The sequence below is a fragment of the Cavia porcellus genome, unplaced genomic scaffold (assembly GCF_034190915.1).
Source record: "Cavia porcellus strain 051 isolate PalLab524CR breed Dunkin Hartley unplaced genomic scaffold, mCavPor4.1 scaffold_32, whole genome shotgun sequence".
In the NCBI taxonomy this organism is placed as follows: domain Eukaryota; kingdom Metazoa; phylum Chordata; class Mammalia; order Rodentia; family Caviidae; genus Cavia; species Cavia porcellus.
Window position 1 is genome coordinate 7587937 of NW_026947515.1, and position 24134 is coordinate 7612070.

The 24134-nt window shown below is 38.1% G+C and overlaps 1 pseudogene; it reads left to right on the forward strand.

Annotated features, from left to right (window-relative positions):
* The first annotated feature begins 669 nt into the window (after positions 1 to 669).
* LOC134474399 (zinc finger protein 709-like) lies at positions 670 to 2630 on the forward strand (annotated as a pseudogene).
* The last annotated feature ends 21504 nt before the right edge of the window (positions 2631 to 24134 follow it).

The window sequence follows — 24134 nt, forward strand, 5'->3', positions numbered from 1 at the left end:
GAAACCTAAAAGTTCACAGGGTTTCTCTTAGATGAGAAACCAAAATATAAATTGTGGAATGAAATGAAACAGTTAATAGAGAAAAATAAGACTGACCATATGGAAAAGGGAACTACAGGTTAAGGACAGAAGGGAGATTGTGATGGTGAAACATATCATAATGATTTGTATGTGATACACATATGTATCCATGCCCAAAGTGAAGATAAAGATTCTGCGTTTCAAAAGGTACCAAATTTTAAGATTTCCAAATGTGTACCAGTCTTTTGGGAATGGTTGTTTTCAACATACCTTACAAGGCCATTCTGTTGCTTCATGGTCAGAATTTCTTAGCAGGCATTAAAAACAGAACTTGACATTAATGCAGTCATGAAACTGAGACCCATTTCACTGTGAATGTTTCTTTTTTATTTAATGTAAGGAAAGACTAAAAAAAAACAAAATAAGAAGAAATGATACCACTTTCAAAGTGAAAATAAGCAGTAAGAAATCTAAAGACAGTGATTACATATGCTGCTCATAGAAATAGTTAATGAAATACAAAAGTGAAACATACGATGTGGGGATTCAAACAGTGAGACTATAAACAATTTTGTTCAAATCTCCAATAAAAACTTACTAATATGGTTATCAATCCGATACGTGATTTTTTTTTTTTTTTACAGAAATGACAAGGTAGGGAAATCCTATGGACGTACATCTTGGAATCAGTGTAGAGAAGTATTCCTTTGTACTGCAGAAGGTAATGTGAATGTGAAAGAAGCAGAAAAACACCACAATGTTCAGATCCATGAAAAATATGGCACTAGGGAGAAATCCTATGTATGTCAGCAATGTGGAAAAGGGTTCACCAAATCTCGACATTGTAAGCAACATGAAAGAATTCACACTGGAGAGAAACCCTATGTATGTAAGCAGTGTGGGAAAGCTTTTGAGAAACGGGCAAACTGTAAAATACATGAAAGAATTCACACTGGAGAGAAACCCTATGTATGTAAGCAATGTGGGAAAGGTTTCACACAACATGGAACTTGTAAGCAACATGAAAGAATTCACACTGGCGAGAAACCATATGTATGTAAGCAATGTGGGAAAGCTTTTACCCGACATGGACTTTGTAAGCAACATGAAAGAATTCACACTGGAGTGAAACCGTATGTATGTGAGCAATGTGGAAAAGCTTTTAACACATGGGGAATTTTTAAGACTCATGAAAGAATTCACACTGGAGAGAAACCCTATGTATGTAAGCAATGTGGGAAAGGTTTTACCCGACATGGAAATTGTAAGAAACATGAAAGTATTCACACTGAAGAGAAACCATATTTATGTGAGCAATGTGGAAAAGCTTTTAACACACGTGCGCATTGTAAGGTTCATGAAAGAATTCACACTGGAGTGAAACCATATGTATGTAAGCAATGTGGGAAAGCTTTTAACACATGGACAAATTGTAAAATACATGAAAGAATTCACACTGGAGAGAAACCCTATTTATGTAAGCAATGTGGGAAAGCTTTTAACACATGGGGAGATTTTAAGAAACATGAAAGAATTCACACTGGAGAGAAACCCTATGTATGTAAGGAATGTGGGAAAGCTTTTAGCACATGAGCAAATTGTAAAATACATGAAAGAATTCACACTGGAGAGAAACCCTATGTATGTAAGCAATGTGGGAAAGCTTTTAACACACAGGCAAACTGTAAAATACATGAAAGAATTCACACTGGAGAGAAACCCTATGTATGTAAGCAATGTGGGAAAGCTTTTACCCAACATGGACTTTGTAAGCAACATGAAAGTTCACACTCAAGGTAGAACCAGTGCATATAAGCATCATGAGAATTTTTTGAGCACAAGTACATATTGCATAATGAATGAAAAACTTCACACTGGGCAGAAAACTTATATATGTAAGGAATGTGGAAAAGATTTTGGCAGAAATGCTCATTGTCCAATACATGAAAAAATTTACAATGTTGAGAAACCCTGTTTATGTGAAGAATGTGGGAAAGCTTTCACCACACATGGATTTTGCAAAATACATCAATGACTCCACTCTTGTGAGAAAACCTATGTATATAACAATGTGGCAAAGCTTTTATCACATATAGTCATTGCAAAACACGTGAAAGAATTCACACTGGGAAGAACCACTGGCTATGTAAGCAAGTGGAGACACTTTCAGCAGCCAGATTGTAAGTGAAATACATGAAGAAGCTCACACAAGAGATAAATCCTATGTGTTATGAAAATACTCTCAACACACATGATCATTTTTACATATCTGAAAGAGTTCACTTTATCCTATGTGCATTAACAATGTGAGAAATATGGCAATCCATGTTTGTTGTTAAATGCATAGAAAAAGCAGCACTCTTCAGACAGTTTAAATCTCAGTTTACTTTAAAAATTCCAAGTAGACCTGAAGAAATAATCAATACAGAAGTTTGATATCAATATTTCTTCAGAAACGACAAATCTGAAGTGGAGCTCTACTCAAGTACATATTTTGTATGATTTTCACTTAATCACTTATACCTCTTTAGATTTTTTAAAGTGTCTTTGTGCTTCAACATGGCATCTTGTAATTAAACATGGTAAACTGAAATGGGCTTTTCACTTTCAAGTATGGATAGTGTCTATGTACTTAATATTTTGTCTTTAAACCTTAATTTTTATATTTTTGGTGAATTATTTTTATTTAAAGAAAAAAACCAAAAAGTGTAGAAATAATACAGAAGTTCTGAAAAATAAACAGTAAGAAATCACTAGTTGATTAGTTAAATATTATCATCTTAGAAGTAATTGTTCAAGTTGCAAAATTAAAGCATACAAAGTGATATTCAAATAATGACACTGCAAACAGTTCATGTCAGTGATCCAACAAAAACTTATTACTATGTTTATCTGTTCTACAAACTTGTTTTTTTATCTTAAAGATGGTAAGATTAAATATGACAAAACAGAACAGTTCATAAGGAAACAAGTTAAGGAAACACAGGTTTCAAAGCAAGTCCACTGAGATGTTCATTTTCTATCTTACTGTCTCTAGTTTTCTTCAAAATAGTTGTTCCCATCTTCACAAGCATTGAATATATACCTAACATTATAGAACTAATCAAATAATTACAGGGTGATAAAGGCTTTTTTGATCTTCAAGACTTATTTTGGGGAAGTTGATAATGATTACCATAATGTGTCTCATTCTCTTCATAGTAGATGTCTTTATTTTTATGCATGCTGAAATTGAACATAAGAGACTAAACTAATATCACTCTAAACAGTGAATAATAGTATCCTGAGAAGGAGAAAGGTAAGGAATTGCCTAAATAAAGAAGGCAGAGCACATTGTTAAAAGTGTGTCAGGATTTAAAAGCTACAGTAGTTCTGTTGCTCTGTTTAGTTTGATTATATTTTGTTCTGGTCTATCTACTCATACTAGATTTGAGGGTGCATAGAGATAACCCAAAAATGGCAGGTTATACCATGGTGGTAAAATTGTTCTTAATTTCCTATTAACTAAAACTGAAATCCTGTATTACTTACATTGTCTTACTATGACTGATCTTATTTTAAGCTGGTTTGTTTGAATGTTATTTGGCCTTGACTGATTTTATTCACATTTGGTATGATTGCTGGTATCAAGTCCAAGAGTAGAGGCAACTACTCTGAAGATGATAAGATGTGAAAGATATATATTGGGGGGCTGGGGATTTAGCTCAGTGGCTTAAGCCCCTGCCTGGCAAGTGTGAGGTTGTCAGTTTGATCCCCAGTACCAAAAAATAAATAAATAAAAGATATAAATTCCAGGTTTAATTTTTTTATTTAAGGAGAAAAAAAAGAACATGAAAAAGCAAAGCAGTAAAGGGATACAAATAATACAGAATTTCAATTATAAAATACAGTAAGAAATCACTAGTTAATAGGTTACATATTGTCTTCTTAGAAACAGTTGTCCAAATTATAAAAATTAAAGCATATAAACTGAACATTCCTACAGGGAGACTGCAGACAATTCTGTTCAATGATCCAACAAAAGCTCAGTAATATGGTTTTCCTTCCTACACACTCAAACAGGCACTTACTTCCCTTAGACCACCTTCCTTTCCTCTCTTCTTCACAATAACAATTACACGTTTAGGTTTTTTTTTACTCCCATAGTCCTTATTACTTTTTTTGAAGAGAACAAGATCTCAAGTGAGTTAACAAAACACAGTTGGTTAAAACATAAGGATGGGCATAGTACTTGATGCAAAAATAGAATATCAGGTGATCAAAAATGGTTACCACTGTGCCTCTTGCTATTTTTAAAAAGTTTCCTATATCATCAGGTATAATAGAATTGATCAAAACGTTACAGAACAAGACCAATAAAATCTACACTGGAAACCTTACCGAATTTCAAAAGAAGATAATAGTCAAACCATAATGGGCATCATAGTAAATCTTATTGCCTACAAAGTGGTTGCCTATACTCTTAAACTTGATACTATCAAACAAAATAGAATATAGTAAAATCAGGCAGAACAAGATAGGGAGAGCAATACTGGGGTTCAAATCAGATTAATAGGAAAACAAAATGTTACTATAATATATCCCACTATTTTTTAATTTAGTTTTCCTTTAATTGAAAAAAAATAGAATAATTTTTTTAAAAGGGTGGAGATCGAGATAAAAGAGACATTGTAATAGAACAACACAGGTCAGAACTGAACAATTAAAGCATCATTTGGTTTCACCACCAGGTAATCTAACATAATAGTAGTCACCATAGTGCCTCTTTCCTTGAATTATTTGAGTATAAGTTCGTATACTATAGAATCAATCAAATCAAGACAGTGTGAAGCCATTCAATACAATGAAAGAATTACAGGATATTTAGAGCCAGTTAACAGAAAATGAACAACAATTTCTATATTATCTCTTTGGCTGTAAAAAATTGTTTTATATTATCACAGTAAAATATATTAAGATACAACATGTTAAATCCAGTGGAAACATGTACAACAACTTGATGGGAGTTCCAAAGGAGATGATATTAAATCAGCACTAGCTTTTATGATGTGTTATTTTCTTCTGAACAGCTATTTTCGGTACTAAAATCGAAAAACCCAGGGCAAAACCATTGCACTTAATGATTGAAAACATTATATGGATTCAAACCAATATGATTGGGTATCATGATTACCACATACTTCTATGTATTATCATTTCTTATACTAGGGAATATATTTGGTATTTATACATGTGAGTTTGATTTATTTCACTTATGAGTATGGTCTCAGTCTGTGTCCATTTATTTATATGTCAATGTGATCATTCTTTTAGCTGAGTAGTTCTCCATTGTATAAAAACACCATAATTTTTTATCCATTCCTCAGTTGATAGACACTTAGGTTGTTTCCAAGATCTGGCTATTACAAACTGTGCTGAAATAAAAATGGGTGCACATATATCACTGTGGAATGATACTTTCAGTTCTTCTGTGAATATGCCTAGAAGTAGAATAGCTGGGTCAAAAGGTGCTTCCACTTCCAGCTTTCTGAGAAATCTCCAGACTGAGCTCCACAATGGTTGTACCAGTCTACACTCCCACCATAAGTGCAGGAGAGTTCCTTTGTCCCAACAGCGTCTCCAACATTTGTTGTTGGTGGTTTTCTTGATCTTGGCCATTCTTTCAGGAGTGAGATGAAATCTCAGTGTGGTTTTAATTTGCATTTCTCTAATGACAATGGATGGTGAACATTTTTTCATGTATTTATTTGTCATTTGTATTTCTTCATCTCAAAATTGTTTATTCATCTCAGATGCTCATTTTTGGATTGGGTCTTTGAATTTTGGTGATCTCCTTTTTTAAAATGCTTTATATGTTTTAGACAGAAGTCCTCTGTCTGAGGGGCAGTTCACTAAGATTTTTTCCCAGTTTGTGGGTTTTCTTTTCACTATACTGGAGATTTCATTTGATGTGCAGAAACTTTTGAATAAGAGGCGATCCCAATTATTGATTCTGGGAAGCATTTCCCATGCAGTTTGAGTCCTGTTCATCAATTCTCTACCTACTCCTATGTCTTCAAGGTTTTTGCCCAATTTGTCTTCCAATAGATTTAGTGTTTCTGTTTTAATATTTAGATCTTTGATCCGTTTAGATTTTATTTTAGAACATGGTGATAGGCATGGGTCTAGTTTTAGTTTTAGGCATATGGAGAGCCAGTTTTTCACCACCATTTATTAAAGAGAATGTCATTCTTCCAGTGAACATGTTTTTCCCCTTTATCCTAATAAGGTACTCGAGTGTGTTTGTAGTTTTGTTTGTATCTTCTCATCTATTCCAAGGATCTTCGGCTCTGTTTTGGTTCCAGTACGATGTTGATTATACTACAGTTGCTTTGTAGTATAACTTCAAGTCAGGGATTGTTGTACCTCCTGCCTTGCTTTTGTTGCCTCTAACTCTCCTTGCTATTCTTGGTTTCTTCTCATTCCAGATGAATTTTAGTGGTGATTTCTCAAGTTCTATGAAGTATGTTGATGGTATTTTTATCAGGATTGCATTGCATCTGTATAAAAGTTTTGGGAGAATGGCCATTTTCACATTATTTATTCTTCCTATCCATGAGCAAGGGATGTCTTTCCATTTTCTGAGATCATCTTCAATTTCATTTTTCAGTGTGTTATAATTTTCCCTGTATAGGCCTTTCACTTCTTTCGTGAGAGTAATTCCTAAATATTTCATTTTCTTGGTTGCTAGTGTGAAGGGTGTGGCCTCTCTTATTTCTGTCTCTGTGACTTTGTTGTTAGTGTATAGGAATGCTATTGATTTTTGAGTATTGATTCTGTATCCAGCTACATTACTGAATTTATTTATTATATCTAGGAGTCTTTCTGTGGATCTTTGGGGATCTGCTATATAAAGTATCATGTCATCTGCAAATAATCATAATTTAACTTCTTCTTTTCCTATCTTTATGCCTTTTATTTCTCTCTTTTTTCTAATTGTTCTGGCCAGTATTTCCAGTACTATATTAAATAGGAGCTGTGATAAAGGACATCCTTGTCTTGTGCCTGATTTTAAAGTAAAGGCCTTCAGATTTTGACCATTTAGTATGGTACTGGCTGTTGTTTTGTCATTGCCGGCCTTAATTATATTGAGGTAAGGACCATCTATTCCAATTTTCTGCATGGTTCTTATCATAAATGAATGTTGAACCTTATCAAAAGCTGTTTCTGCATCTATAGTAATGATCACGTGATTATAACTTTTGGCTCTATTGATATGGTGTATTACATTTATTGATTTACATATATTAAACAATCTCTGCATGCCTGGTATGAATTCCACTTGGTCATGGTATATGATCTTCTTGTTGATGTGGTGCATCCTATTTGGCAATATTTTATTGAGGATTTTTGTATCTTTGTTCATTATGGAGATTGGTCTTTTTCAGTTGGGTCCTCCTCCGGTTTTGGTACTAGAATAATATTTGCTTCTAGGAACAATTTATGTAGGATTGCTTGCCTTTCCATTTCAATGAAGAGTTTGAGGAGTGTTCGCATTAGGTCTTCTTTGTATTTCTTGTAGAATTCTGCAGTGAATCCATCTGGGCCTGGGCTCTTCTTTGTAGGTAATGATTTTTATTATGTTTTCAGTTTCATTAATAGAATTTGGGTTATTCAGTAGCTTTACATCTTCATGACCTAGCTTTGGTACTTCATATGCTTTAGGAATCTGTCTATTTCTTCTGTGTTATAAAACCTTTGAGAGTAGAGGTTTTTGAAATAGGTGTTGATGATCTTCTGTATTTCAATAGGGTCTGCAGTAATTTCACATCTTTTATTCCTTATTGCATGGATTTGAAATTTTTCTTCCATTTTTTAAATAAGGTTGGCTAGGGGCTTTTTGATTTTATTTATTCTTTCAAAGAACCAGGTCTTTGATTCATTGATTTTTTTTGGATTTTTTTAGTCTTTATTGCATTGATTTCTGCTCAGATTTTTATAATTTCTTCTTTTCTTTTGGCTTTGGGCTTGACTTGATCTTTTTTTTCTAGATGTTTGAGGCATAACATCAGGTTATTTATTTGTATTCGTTCTGTTTTCCTAATGTGGGAACTCGTGCAATAAATTTTCCTCAGAGGACAGCTTTCATTGCATCACACAGATTCTGGTACATTGTATTTGTGTTTCCATTTGTTTGTAGGTATTGTTTTATTTCTTCTTTAATTTCCTCTGTGACTCACTGATTACTCAAGAGTGTTATTCAGTTTCCATGTGTTTGTGGGATTTTTGCAGTATCGTATCATTAATTTCTAATTTCATAGTGGTATGGTCTGATAGCATGCAAGGGATAATTTCAAACCTTTTGCATTTATTTAAATATGCTCTGTGAATTAATATATTGTCTATTTTAGAGAATGACCCATGTAATACTGAGAAGAATGTGTATGCTGTTGTTGTTGGGTGGAATACTCTGTATATGTGTTAAGTCTATTTGTTCATAGGTTCAATTCAGTTCCTTTATTTCTTTGTCATTTTCTGTCTGGTTGATCTGCCAATTGGTGTCAGTGGTGTGTTAAGATCTCCTGTTATAATTGTGTTAATTCTAATTTGATTTTTCGTTTTTGTTAGTACTTGTTTTATATAACTGGGTGCTCTGGAGTTTGGTGCATATAAATTTAAGATAGTTTTCTCTTCCTCTTGGAGTTTTCCCCTAACCAGTATGTAGTGACCTTCTTTATCCCTTCTGATCATTATTGGCTTGAAGTTCACATTGTCTGCAAACAGAATAGCAACCCCCCCCTTTTTTTTGGTTCCTGTTGCATGAAATATTTTGTTAAATCCTTTGACTTTCAGTCTGTGAATATCCTTTTGGGTTTAGATGGGTTTCTTGTAGAAAGCATATGTTTGGATTTTGTTTCTTAATCCATTCTGCCAGTAGGTTTCTTCTAATTGGTCCATTGAGACCATTTACATTAATGGTTAGAACTGTTATATATTGATTTATTGTTGACATGTTATCTTTCTGCTGTTGCATCTTTATCTTTCTGCTCTTTTTAACTGTCTGTTTTGTTTAGTGATTTTTCCCTAAATGTATCTAGGCTGTCTTTCAGTATTCTTTGCAGAGTTGGCTTGGTGATCATGAAGTTTTTCAGCTTTTCTTTGTCATATAAGTATCTTATTTCTCCATCGAATTTGAAGGACAGTTTTTCAGGGTACAGTCTAGGTTGGAAATCATTTTCCTTTAGGATCTGAAATACTTTGCTGCATGCTCTTCTTGACTTCATTGTTTGTGCTGAGAAGTCTGCTGTGCTTCTGATACGTTTTTCTTTATAGGTGATCTGTCTCTTCTCTCTGACAGCTTTTAATATTCTATTCATTTGCTCAATTTCTGGGATGGTCATTATTATATGTCTGGGTGTAGATTTATTCCGGTTATGGCTATTTGGACTTCTATATGCTTCATTGATCTTGATATCAGTTTCCAATCTCGTGTTTGGGAAATTTTCAGCTACTACTTCTCTAAATATCCTCTTGACATCCTTTACAATGTCCCCTTCTTTTTCATTTATCCCTATCAACCTTATGTTGTCCCGCTTTGCATCATCTTTCAGGTGTTCAATAGTTATTTCCTGATTTCTTGTTATTTTTAAAAGATCTTTCCTATTCTGTTCACTGGCTACAATCTTGTCTCCGAGGTCTGAGATTCTATCTTCATATTCATTGAGGCAGTTTTTACAACTTTCAGTGGAGTTTTTGATTTCCTGTATATCATTTTGCATCTGCTTTATGTATTCTGTTTGTTTCTTATAGAGTTCATCCAGGGATTCTATCTTTTTGTTTAGTTCCTCCAATTTTTTAACTGTATCTCCTTTAGATATGTTTAGAATCTCCTTCATTTCTTTTAACATTTCTTTTTTTGCCTACGAGATCATTTCTAGTTTAAATTTCTTTAATGCTTCCCAAAGTTGCTTCTTTATTTCAGTTACTATTATTTCAGGTATTTCAGTTATGTGGAATGTGTTTTCTTCTATGCACATGGCTCCTAGGACTTTTTGGGATGGGATGGATGTTTGAAATTGCATTTGGTCTTTCATTTTGTCATTTTGCTGTATTTTCAAGCTTCAAGTATTGTTCCAAGTGAGGGAGTGAGTTCACCCAGATTGGGATGGGATTCCATGACTCGGCTGAATTTGCTGGCAAGTTAGGGAGTTCCCCCAAACTGGAATTGGAATCTGTTCCTCAGCCCCACTCGCTGGTCCTGGCAGGAATCTGCGGGCTCATACCCAGGTGAGGAAGAGAGTTTCCCCAGACTCAAAAAGGATTCTGTGCCTTGGCCCGACTCCCTGGTTCTGACTTGCTGGTCCCAACTCACTGGTCAAAGTGGGCAACCACCTGGTCCCCAGGTGAGGAAGGGAGTTCCTCCAGACTGGGATGGGATTCCGTGCCTTGACCTGACTCGCTGGTACTGGAAGGAAACCATGGGTTCTACATCAGGTTTGATTATTAACTGTTTTCACATCCTACGACGTCTTCAAAGTTGTGTTTTTATAAAAATAGCTATATAATGTTATGCTTAATTATATAGTCCCTGATGATGTGGACAATTCTATTGAAAATAACAAGAGAATGCATAGTAAGTACTGTATATCACCTAATACTGTAGTCTTATATGTCTCTTTCATATCATGATTTTCTAGGAATTTGTTTTGTTGTCTTATTTTGATTTGTTTTCCCCCATAACACAGAAAGGATAGATATACATATAGAGATTCACACATGGGAATAATTTATAACCTATTTATTGGAACAAATAATATAATGCATAATGTAATGCACAGATACTCTGAAGAAGAAGTGACACTAAGAAACCCAATGCTGATTCTGTAGCATTATGATATAAAATTGAGCAATACTATTATTCACTGTTCACAGTGATATTAGTCTAGTCTCTTATTTTTTTGGGGGAATTGTAATTTTAACATGGCTTTGTTTTAATCTTTTGATGCACATGCTTCATTTTCTATTTCATAAATGATGTTTCTGAAGTTGATGCAATATTTGGCATTAAGATATACATTTATAGAGGCTTGGAGCATGTGTTTTTGAAAAAGTTGTGTTCTTTTCACATAACTTGAACATTAATAAATGTTATGTTTTCCAAGTTGTGACAAGACATCTGCTGATTTCCTAGCATCACTGGATATCATACCATGTAAATTATGTTGCCTGATTTTGTTTCTCAGTGGAGCCAGTATTTGTCATTTAAGTAAACCTTTGTTTTTCTAACCATCAGAATTTTACTTGTTATGTTTATATTACATCTTTATTTGCTAGTAAGGTTTCCCCACATGTACCAAATGTAAACCATACTACTGTGAATTTCTGATTGTGCCATACTGACAGAATCATAACTTGTCTCCAAAAGCACATCACAATATATATATATATATATATATATATATATATATATCTCCAGAAATTATAAAATTTGGCATGATTTATGAGTAACCATACTTTGAAATCAATTTTTCTTAAATATGGAGTTGTTTTGGGGGAAAAGGTTGTTATTGGTTGTATCATGCAAATGCCTTTATTTCATTCCTTGATGCTGTGAATGCATTATATGTTTTGTAATTATTACTGTTTTTTCCTAAAATACTGAAATAATGGCATGAAGGGAAACCTAAATTTTGAGCTGTCAACACAATAAAAAGTAAATTTGCTAAATTAAGATTCAGATTGTGTTCTGGTTTACTGAATTGTGGATTTATACAATGGCATATCACTTTATTTATAAGGACCAGTGTATGACGTTTGTCGTGTGTAGTGATTATCTTTAAACACATACACTGGGCGATGATTCCCAGTTGCTTTCCTGTGGCCTGTGGTTTTCACTTCCATTTTAACATTCATGTAATTTCTAACGTGTTTAATGCAGTGTTGTTGAATACAAAATCTGCTTAGGAATTATGTTGTTAAAAACTGTGGTGTCATGAAAACACAAGTGAACATTGCAGTAAATACCCATAATCCAGTGAAGATAGCTTGCCCAAGTCTCAATTATTCTTGGGAAATAAATTACTCACCTCTTATGTAATTACCACTAAAACTATATTTATTTTGTACCTGAAGACCTTTATATACTTCACAAAGTAAAAGACAATGTGCACTACAGTCAGCCTCTATGCACTACAGCATGTGGCCAGATCCCCTGCGGCATATTTCTGCTTACCATCAATGGGAATATTTGGAGTTTGTATTACAGCTAATAATAGAATACTGGATCTATAAGACATATATCCTGAATACATGCACTTTCTCATTTTACCATGAAAGTAAATCTTGCTGGTCCTGTTGATGCATGCTTGTAATGCTAGCACCTCAGCAGGCTTAAATTAGTGGAAGAGGAAGTTGAGTCTAACCTACACAATTAGAGTGACCTTGTCTCAAAATATATCTTCAAGTTCTGCAGATGTTGCTTAATGCTTTAGATGTCCTCCGTTTCTTCCCCAGCATCAACATTTTTTAATACTCACAATTGCACATCAGTAGTTGTCTTTTTATCAGTTGGCCATGTAGTAGTTATTCCAGAGAATCACTTGTGAAGCACATTTGTTTTCGCAGTGACCATCCTGAGCATTATTTGGGCAGTTGTCAGTTTAACCCATTCATTCTTGTATTGAATACAGTAGAATTGTCACTTTGATATTCATTGTTATTTTATAAAAACTAATAAAAATTATGCAATTTTTGATCATTTTGTATTTAAATAATTGCATTGGTAAGGAGTTACCTATAAAGATTAGGCTAAAGATGATTTCTTTAGTTCAAGCATCAGGAGAGAATGAGATGGGATGATCATGGCTTTGAAGCTGACTTTGGGAGGAAATTGCTATATGGGTTAGCAGAGTGTGAAACAGTTGTTTTTATGTCTGCATTTGAAGTTTAAGGAAACAAGTACGTTGAGGTCAAGAATATACATGTACGATAGGATAAAAGAATCACTACTGCAAATTGTGATTTTTCTTTTACTCAGGAAGTGTACTTTCTTGGTAATTTGTGCAGCCGTCTCAAATATGCCTCTATTGTAGTAAAACATAGTGAAAGATGAAAGAGCTGAACATTCCATGTTCTGAAACTATTCCTGCTGTTTTGTGTAGAAAATAAGATAGGGTAACAAAAGAAGCAAAAAGGACTTTGTAAGATTTTAATCCTCCTGCATAAGAATACAAGCCACAAAAAAAGTCAAACCAAAAGGATGAAGAAATAAACTACAGAATGAGAGAAATTTTGCCTATTACTCCCTGACAGCTGACATATAAAACCAATAGGAACGTGAAAGGAATGCACATTTTTCAGAATATGTACAAATTGTCAAGAAATACTTGAAGAACTATTGAGCATTTTTGCACAATAGAGAAATGCAAACAGGGACATCACTTCATTGCAGAGAGAACCAATCACCATAAGATCTAAAGAACATTCAGGAGACTACAGGAGAAAAGGAATTATTTAATCTTTTTGGTGGAAATGTAGGTAAGTAGTTCAACTACTACTGAATTCAGTTTTTAAAGTATTCAAAAGACTAAAATTAGTAATTCTCATTAGTGCAGTGCTTCCTTTAGTGGGTCTCTTCCCCAAAGAGTTAAGGACATATTGCAGTGATTGATGCAGATTCCTGTTCCTGCAGCAATAGTAATTTTTCTGTGGAGAGCAGCAGCAAGCACTGCTCCATCACCACCAAATACCAATGACGAACAACAAATACTCACTAGTGTACTCCATTTGATAAATGATGTGATATTTTATTGTGAAGTCAGCTGTGACTTAGGTTTTCCAGTAGACTACAGGTCAGTGTAAATATGATAGTCATGCTAATGTCACAAGGCCATCGCTAGTACACTATTACGTTCATTAGATTTGATGTATTTATCTTTTTGAGGAAGCATGTTGCTATGAAGTTCAGGCTGGCTTTGAGGTCACTTATAACCCAGAGTGGTCTCAAACAATTCTCCTTCCTTAGTGTCTCAGGTACTGGGCTCCACACAAGAGCCACCACGCCTAGTTTATATTTGGTATATTAAGTGCATATTCAGGATATTTTATTTCAACTGTTTATGTTGTTAAAGTATTTCCATATTTTACCTCCAGCATTTGTAGAAACTTTGGCGTTATTGAGGTGGTGATGTGCATATCCCCAGCCTCATGACCTTGTCTGCTGGGTTCAGAGCTGTCAGTGTACTGCAGTGAAACATAGCTGTACATAACTGTTTCTTTTTCTACTTTCCTTAGAAAACATTTTTAAAATCTCCATGGATAATCACAGGTTCAATAATACTGGCTAGAGTTTCATGCAAATTCTCAAAGTTAAGTACAGTGTAGCACTGAGCCGAAGATACTCTCTGTCATCTGAGAGTCTTTATAGTCCTTTCTGTACACAGACTGTGTGCCTGGGCCAGCACCTGTTGTGGGTCCCAGAGTCTGCTGCAAGGCCATGGAACACATAGCTTTGTGACCGCCTCTAGACTGTTGTCCTATATGCCACTCTGCTGAGGCAGAGTACAGCTTCTGGCAAGAAGCCAGAGGCTCTGAGGCTCTGAGACAACACTGGTTTTTCTTTGTGAACATAGATAATATTATATTTCTGTAAGACAGACAGCTCTGTCCCATATTTCTAGCCAGGAAGACAGAAGATAAATCTGAAGACTGTGGATTAGACAGGGGTGCACCTCTTCTGCTCTGCCAGCCCAGTCATGGGTGGGAACCTGACAGTGGCCCAGGCTTGCATCCTCCCAGGACCTGCACCAGCCCACGAGGATCTGCCCTCAGGGCTTGTCAGACCCAGTCACACTTGACTTAGGGCAGGAATTGTGTAGGGGGATTCACAGTGGTAGTCAGGCCTTAATGTTACTCTGCTGGACTCAGTGAGTCTGAGTGGCTTGTGGCTGAGTCTTGTGACACCTGTCCTGGTCTCTCTCCTGCCTCTGGGTGCCAGAAGAGTGCGGACAGTGAGACCTGTCCTTTAATGCCCTTGTCATTTGGCATTTGCCTGCAATCATCCTGAAGGCTCTGGGATGAGTGAACCATTTTTTCAGCCATTCCCACATGGTCTACCTATGCGGGATCCTGAGGCTGGGGTCCTGTGTCCTGGGAAAGCAGCATAACCTGCTCCCTGTTCACTGTCTTGAGCCAACTGTCTGTAAAGACCAACTGTCACCAGACCAAGGTGCCTGGTGACCTGAGCCTTCAGAGTTCTGTTTAGACCTGTCACCAAGGAAGTGAGGCTATGCTCTGGGGTCCACAATTTGGCCTTCCTCTGTGATATCACCTTTATTTTTGTTGTGGAACAAATCTATGTCCTCCTTAGAAACAACAAGTTAAAATGCTAGAAAACTGTGTATACATTAAGGTAAAGGCTTTCAATTTTTGGCCATTTAGTATGATGCTGGCTGTTGGTTTGTCATAAATGGCCTTTATTATATTGAGGTAAAGACCATCTATTCCAATTTTCTGTAGAGTTTTTATCATGAATAAATGTTGGACCTTATCGAAGGCTTTTTCTGCATCTATAGAAATGATCATGTGATTCTTATTTTTGGCTTTATTGATATGGTGGATTACATTTATTGATTTGCGTATGTTGAACCATCCTTGCATTCCTGGGATAAATCCCACTTGGTCATGGTGTATAATCTTCTTGATGATTTGCTGGATCCTATTTGCCAATATTTTATTGAGGATTTTTGCATCTGTGTTCATTAGGGAGATCGGTCTATAGTTCTCTTTTTTAGTTGGGTCTTTCTCAGGTTTTGGTACTAGAGTGATATTTGCTTCCAGGAATGACTTAGGAAGGATTGCTTCCCTTTCAATTTCATTGAATAGTTTGAGGAGTGTCGGCATTAGGTCTTCTTTGTATTTCTTGTAGAATTCTGTAGTGAATCCATCTGGGCCTGGGCTCTTCTTGGTGGGTAAGGACTTAATTACATTTTCAATTTCAGTAACCGAGATTGGGTTATTCAACAATTTTACATCCTCTTGATCTAGCTTTGGCACTTCATATGCTTCTAAGAATCTGTCTATTTCTTCTGTGTTATCAAACTTTTGAGAGTAGAGGTTTTCAAAATAGGTGTTGATGATCTTCTGTATGTCTATTGGGTCTGTAGTGACTTCTCCTTTTTCATTTCTTATTGCATGAATTTGAGCTTTTTCTTCCCTTTTTTAAATAAGGTTGGCTAGGGGCTTATCGATTTTATTTATTCTTTCAAAGAACCAACTCTTTGATTTGTTGATCCTTTGGATTGTTTTCTTAGTCTCTATTGCATTGATTTCTGCTCTGATTTTTATAATTTCCTCTCTTCTTTTGGCTTTGGGATTGACTTGCTCTTCTTTTTCTAGCTGTTTGAGGTGTAGCATCAAGTTATTTATTTGTATTCGTTCTGTTTTCCTGATGTGGGAACTCAGTGCAATAAATTTTCCTCTCAGGACGGCTTTCATTGCATCCCACAGATTCCGGTAAGTTGTATCTGCATTTTCATTTTCTTTTAGGTATTGTTTGATTTCTTCTTTAATTTCTTCTGTGACCCACTGATTACTCAAGAGTGTGTTATTCAGTTTCCATGTGTTTGCTGGATTTTTGCAGTATCTTTTATCGTTAATTTCTAATTTCAGAGCGCTATGATCCGATAACATGCAAGGGATGATTTCAGCTCTTTTGCACTTGTTTAAATATGTTCTATGAGCTAACATATGGTCTGTTTTAGAAAATGATCCATGTACTGCTGAGAAGAATGTGTATTCTGATGTTGTTGGGTGGAACATTCTGTAAATGTCTATCAAACCCATTTGTTCACAGGTATGATTCAGTTCTGTTATTTCTTTACTCATTTTCTGTCTGGTCGATCTGTCCCTTGGTGTCAATGGCGTATTAAGGTCTCTTGTTACAATTGTGTTACTGATAATTTGAGTTTTCATTTCTGTTAATAATTGTTTTATATAACTGGGCGCTCTGGAGTTTGGTGCGTATATATTTAAGATAGTTATCTCTTCCTCTTGGAGTTTTCCCCTTACGAGTATGTAGTGACCTTCTTTATCCTTTATGGTCATTGTTGGTTTAAAGTTCACGTTGTCTGCAAACAGAATGGCTACTCCTGCCTTTTTTTGGATTCCTGCTGCATGAAGAATTGTTTTCCATCCTTTGACTTTCAGTCTGTGAGTATCCTTCTGGGTTAGATGGGTTTCCTGTAAACAGCATATGGTTGGATTTTGTTTCTTGATGCATTCTGCTAGTCTGTTACTTTTGATTGGTGCATTGAGACCATTTACATTAATGGTTATTACTGTTAAATGTTGGTTAATTGTAGGAATCTTATCTCTCTGCTGTTGCATCTTTATCTTTCTGTTCTGTTTAATTATTTGCTTTGCTTAGTGGTTTTTTCCTTTGTGTATCTAAACTGTCTTTTAATATTTTTTGCAGGGTTGGTTTGGTGTTCATGAAGTTCTTCAGCTGTTCTTTGTCATGGAAGTATCGTATTTCACCATCTATTTTAAATGGTAGTTTTGCAGGATATATCAGTCTTGGTTGGAAATCATTTTGCTTTAGGATCTGGAATACTTCACTCCATGCTCTTCTTGACTTTATTGTTTGTGCTGAGAAGTCTGCTGTGATTCTGATAGGTTTTCCTTTATAAGTGATCTGTCTTTTCTCTCTGACAGCTTTTAATAATCTATTCTTGTGTTGGATTTCTGGGATGGTGATTATTATATGTCTGGGTGTAGTTTTATTTTGGTTATGACTATTTGGAGTTCTATATGCTTCACTGATCCTGATGTCAGTTTCTGATCTCATGCTTGGGAAGTTTTCAGCTATTGCTTCTCTAAATATCCTCTTGATATCCTTTATGTTGTCTCCTTCTTTTTCATTAATCCCTATCATTCTTATGTTATTCTTCTTTGCATCATCTTGCAGTTGTTGAATTGTTGTTTCCTGATTCCTTGTTATTTTTAAAAGATCTTTCCTTTCCTGTTCACTAGCTGCAATCCTGTCTTCAAGGTCTGAAATTCTATCTTCACTTTCATTAAGCCGGTTTTTACAACTTTCAGTGGAGTTTTTTATTTCCTGTATTTCTCTGTGCATCTGCATTATGTATTCTGTTTGTTTCTTATATTGCTCATCTAGGGATTCTATCTTTTTGTTTAGTTCCTCCAATTTTTTATCTGTGTTTTCTTTAGATATATTTAGAATCTCTTTCATTTCTTTTATCATTTCTTCTTTTATCTGGGAGAGTATTTCGAGTTTAATTTCTTTAAAGCTTCCTGGAGTTGCTTGTCAACTTCAGTAGCTATTGTGTCTGATATATGAGGAGGATGGGATATATTTTCTTCTAAATACATTCCTCCTAGGGTTTCCTGAGATGGGCTGGAGGTTTGAGGTTGTAATTTGGTCTTTTGTTTTGTCATTTTCCTATATTTCTGTGTTTCAAGTGTTATTTGAAAGCTTCCTCAGGATCTGTTGAAAATCCCCTTCTATGTTTGCAGCTACTGAGACTCTGGCACCACTCTATCCCAGGCCATTGGGCCTGCAAAACCAATGGCCCTCCTCTGCTTGTTCAGAACTCTGCGGTTCCAGACAAGCTGGGCCTCAGGGACACTGTGCGCCCACCTGCCCCTTGGTAGATCCACAGCTCTTGGATCGCAGCCGGGTTAGGCTACTCACCATAGGCCGCAGTGCCTCAGGAGCCTGTGATCCCTCCCTGCTTGCAGAGATATCCACAGATCTCCAGACAAAGGAAGGGCCTCCTGCGGGCACTCCAGATCCACCCAGCTCCTCCTCTGCACGCAGATGGCTAGGCACGGCTGGGCACAGGCCGAGGTGCCTCAGGAACCCGGGATCCCTCCTCCTCCAGACAAAGGAAGGGGCTTCTGCAGGCACTCCGGATCCGCGCAGCTCCTCCTCTACACGCCGATGGCTATGCGCAGCTGGGCACAGGCCGAGGTGCCTCAGGAACCTGGGATCCCTCCTCCTCCAGACAAAGGAAGGGGCTTCTGCAGGCACTCCGGATCTGCGCAGCTCCTCCTCTGCACACCAATGGCTAGGCGCAGCTGGGCACAGGCCGAGGTGCCTCAGGAACCCGGGATCCCTCCTCCTCCAGACAAAGGAAGGGGCTTCTGCAGGCACTCCGGATCCCCGCAGCTCCTCCTCTGCACGCAGATGGCTAGGCGCGGCTGGGCACAGGCCGAGGTGCCTCAGGAACCCGGGATCCCTCCTCCTCCAGACAAAGGAAGGGGCTTCTGCAGGCACTCCGGATCCGCGCAGCTCCTCCTCTGCACACCGATGGCTAGGCGCGGCTGGGCACAGGCCGAGGTGCCTCAGGAACCCGGGATGCCTCCTCCTCCATACAAAGGAAGGGGCTTCTGCAGGTACTCCGGATCCGTGCAGCTCCTCCTCTGCACACCGATGGCTAGGCGAGGCTGGGCACAGGCCGAGGTGCCAGTTACTCAGTTTTTAATGCACACTCTTGCAGGGTTTGGTTACTGCTGGAGGAAACTGGGGCTGGTGAGGGCCTGGTCTCTTATTTAAGGCTTTGTACTCTGACCTTCCTCCAGTGCCTCCATCTCCTGGCCTGCACCCTGTAAACATCTGTCCGCCTCCACAGCTATGGTGAGTCCACATGTGGCAGTTCAGATCTGCACCTGGGTGGAAAACATTCAGTCAATTTGAGCTCTGTAACAGACTGAACTTCTCATACAGAAATTCCCTGAGTGAGACAGGGGGCCTCAGGCATGTAGGGAGGAGCTCTGGAACCATTCCAGCTCTCTCCTGTCCAGTGTGGAGTGTGTGATGCTTTCCTTAGAACTCACTAATGGATGAGGCAGCCTGGACTGGGCCCTTTTTAGCCATGGTTCCTGCTAGGTACCATGGTGTCCTGCACCTCTGCCTGGACCATCTCTCTGACTTCAGATCTCCACATAGATCTGAGCAGACTCAGTCTTCCTCTACCAGCCTCTAACTCTATGCTGAGGCTTCAGGTGAAATACTGTGTCCCTCAAATTCATCTTATATACATTTAACCTGGAAATTCCACTTCTAAGGGTCATTATAAAAAATGAGATTGATAGACACCATATTCTCTTCTTAATCAGTTAAGGTGTGGACAGTTAGAAACCATGAATGTTCCACAGCACAGCTGCTGGGTTAATTATAAATTACAGCCACTGAAAATGCTGAAAGAAGGCCATGTCTCTGATCTTTCCTGAGATGGAAGAGAGCTTGTGTCCTGGCTCTCTCTCCAACCAGCAGTGAAGAGACACAGACCTGTACAGCAGGTGAGGACAGGAGAGAGGAGCTGGTCAATGGCAGACCTCTCATCCTGGGAGGGATGCCTTTTGGGTTTTTCCATTTTATTTTCCATTGCATTATTTATAGTGCTCCACTCAATATTACTTCTCTCCTGTTCAATTCACTTAAGAATAAATAGTTGGTATTTTCTTGAATAGGTGAGTGGAAATGGATGACTTAATTTTCTTTTATCTGTAATGTAGGATAAGCATATAGAAGAACATTCAAGCATCACTTTATAGATATATAAAATAAGGAGTCTTTTTATTCAGAAATGCAACACGTTATTCATGACTAACTTTTAAACCCCCAACACATAAAGCCATGTGGATCCCGCTGTGGTGGGTGTGCTGTCCTCCCTACCTGAGAAGTCACTGTGATCATCTGTGTCTGGTAGAGGACACCCAGTATCTTCTTTAGACTCTCTTTTTCCAGCAAGGAGGTCTTCAATCTTTCTGTGCTCAGGCCACGCAGGGAGTGTACAACATGCAGAGGAGCCAAACACCTCCTGCCTTACACCTATTTCCACCACTGCATCCATCCTGCAGCCCTCCAGGCCCAATAAGGCTGAGCCACCAGGGTACAGCAAAGATTCTGCCACCTCAGCCGCAGGGGCCTCAACTCCTGGGTCCTGGCCTCAGCCTCCACCAGGCTCCAGTCTCTGCCCTGGCTTGGACTTACATAGTGGGCCAGACCATCAGTGCCTTGGGACTAAGTCCATTTTCCACAGTGACACTTCCATTTCACAAATTTTGATCCTTTCCTTTCTAAATGAGGCTGCGGCACTGGAGACAAAACCCCACACATTAGCACACTACTTTTTGTTTTTCTTTCTTTTCCCTGCTTTTCTTCTTCTTCTTCTTCTTCTTCTTCTTCTTCTTCTTCTTCTTCTTCTTCTTCTTCTTCTTCCTCTTCCTCTTCCTCTTCCTCTTCCTATTCCTCTTCTTCTTCTTCTTCTTCGTCTTATATCTCTTCATCTTTGTCTTTGTCCTTGTCTTAGACTTCTTTTCTTCTTGGTTTCTTTGTTGCTTTAAGCATATATTTAGAGGTGTATTTTGCCAAAACCTTTCTCTGTCTTTTCACTTTCCAGTTTACTGAAGTTTTTACAGATCTCTACTGCAGTTCTAATTCTATGTGTTTGAATGCTCAGAATCCATTCTTCGGCTTGGTAGAATGAGGGAAATAAAGCAGAAACTGAACTTGGGGAAGTTTCTGTGCATTTTAGCATATCGTACAACAACCCCTGACTCATGGCTTTTTGCCTCAAAAATATGGACTTCAGCAGCAAGTGAGTCTGCCACAGACAAAATGAGTTTTCTGTATGTATTTCAAACAATCTCATTTCCCCTCAAATTGTGAAGCACATGGTATAAGTTTCTTATGGCCAAACTTGGAAAATTATATCTAGTACATGAAAGGCTGCCACTGATCCTGAAATCATAACAGAACTTTCTTGTAAACCTATAGTCTGATCCACACTCTGGCAGGCAGAAGCTAAGAGAATCAGAGATGGCTGGCACAGATAGAAACACCTCAGAATTGTCAACTACCAGCCACAACAAGCAGGAACCACGTTGCTGAGCTTTCACTGCTGGGTGATGGAATTGTGTGGTGGGTTTTGCACTAGGTTTTCTGAGGCAGCTCAGTAAATCTAGGTCAATGCCTGGATCCCCCTTCCTGCAGTGCAATACAAACAGAAAGTCATGAACATGCATCATTTATTTGAAAATTTCTATTGCAGTTATGAAACCTGTATGCATGAGAGTCCACATCTCTGCCATAGCAGACCCACCCACGTGCATTACCACCATATCTTGTAAAGGGGTAGTTTATTTATACAAAATGCAGAGTGACGTTCTCCACCTTGATTTTCCAGACTGGGGCATTTCTTGAAGGTTGAAGTCATTTCTTGAAGGGAATTTCTTGAAGGGAAGTCATCAGTCATTCTTGAAGGGAAGCTAAATGATTTAGTTTGAGTAAACTTCAAGTATGTTGCTGTGCTTCTGTGTGATGTCCTCGCTGCCAGACATGAGGAAGGTAATGAGTGGGATCTGCTGCAGGTTTAGCTCCAGAAGGATACATTTTGCACAGCTGTGTCAGGGAGGGCTCTCCATCATCTGACTGGCCACCCTTGCCCAGTGCTGTCTCTGGCTTTGGGAAGTGTTGGATTGTAGTGAAGATTCCCAGTGTACTGGCTGGCACTGGGCAAACCTTGCCATGCCATGCGTTTGTCATCCTTAGCCCTGCACCTCTGTGGCCTTGGGGCCAAGGCAAGGTTCCCCCCAGCTGCAGTGAACAGCATCATCCAGACAGCTCTCCTGTGCATACTCTATGTGGAGGTTAGCAAGTGTTCCAGTTCCTTCCTGCTTCAAAGAGTACTGTGAATCAAGCTCTTGAAAATTTGTGCAGCATTCTGTATAGGAGAAAACTATTCTTAGTCCTAAGAGTTCTGGGGAAGGCTGTTTAGAGCACTGATGTGAGCTCCAAGATAGTGCTGTGCTCTGCCCCCCATGTCCTTCCCATTGTTGTACAGCACCTGCCTTAAAATGTGTCAGTGGATGGGGGAACAGCACATTTCAGGGATGTATGCCTGCATGAAACCAGTTTAGGAGGATCAGTGTTTTGTGTGCTTGTTGGCCATGTCTGGTGATTCCCTTTGAGTTAGAAGAATTTGCCATTTCCCTCACAAAATGGACTCATGAAACCTCTTTCACACTTGTAATAAAAACCATCTATCTGACTATTGGTTGTAAAGAAATATTTCCTGTTTTGGTTTTTGCATTATTGTTGTTTTTCAAATGCAATGAATCAGCCCTTTGTAGCTCCCTTTGTATCACTGAAATCCTGGAAAACATTTTCAGAAATGAAAAGATCAGTACATACACAATGGTCTACATTTTCCCTGTAGAATTTTTTTCTTTAGGATTTTATCTTTTTTCAAAAAGCAGTAGCAGCCAGTCTCCTCCAGGAATGTTTGGCCAAACAGAATCTGATGCACTGATATGAAAGACCCAGGGTAGTAAATCACAGTGAGAGAAAGGTCAGCACTGGGTGGGAACCAGCAAGAGAGAACAGGGGTATGGATGGTTCCAACACTGAGTGGAAAGATTGTACCAATTGATGATGTGCTTACGTTTGACTCAACTGAACATGTGGAAACTAATGAATCTTAACTTAAAATTATCTTAGAATTTAATGTTTCAAAGAACTATAGATTTAAGAGTAGAAATGAAAACTGAGAGAAATAGAAGAGGTAAAGGAAAGGGGAAGCGAAGGGCAGGTGCTTTGCAGGACTTGAGCCCTGAGTGGAGCTCAGGACACCGGCCATGGAGCCAGCGAGAGACCTGCCTTGGAATTCCACCAGACCAGGTATCTGCCCTTTATTTTCAGGTTGATCCCAGAGCTGGTGAGGTCACTGGACGTGGAACTGGCACAAGATCTGTAAGTAGACCTTGAGCTCAGTCCAGTACCAGCCCTGCTTTAGAAAAATCACCAACTGTCCTTGCTCCTTGCAGGCCCCAAAACCTCGAGGGCCTGTCAGGGACAGCTCTGTGCACAAATGCACCCCAGGAAAACTTCCCATTGTCCCTGACCCCACTCACTTCTGCATGCCTCTGTGTTGCAGGAGGCCCCAGTCTGAGAGTTTTTCTCCCTCTAAAGTGCCCCATGTCCTCCTCAGAAACCAAGAGACCAAGGCCAATTCCTTCTCACTGTAGTTCTCATTTTCAGTGAGCTAAGCTTGGCCCAACTCAGTCAGATTAGGTTGGGCTGATTGTACCACCTTGCTTAGCAGCACCTG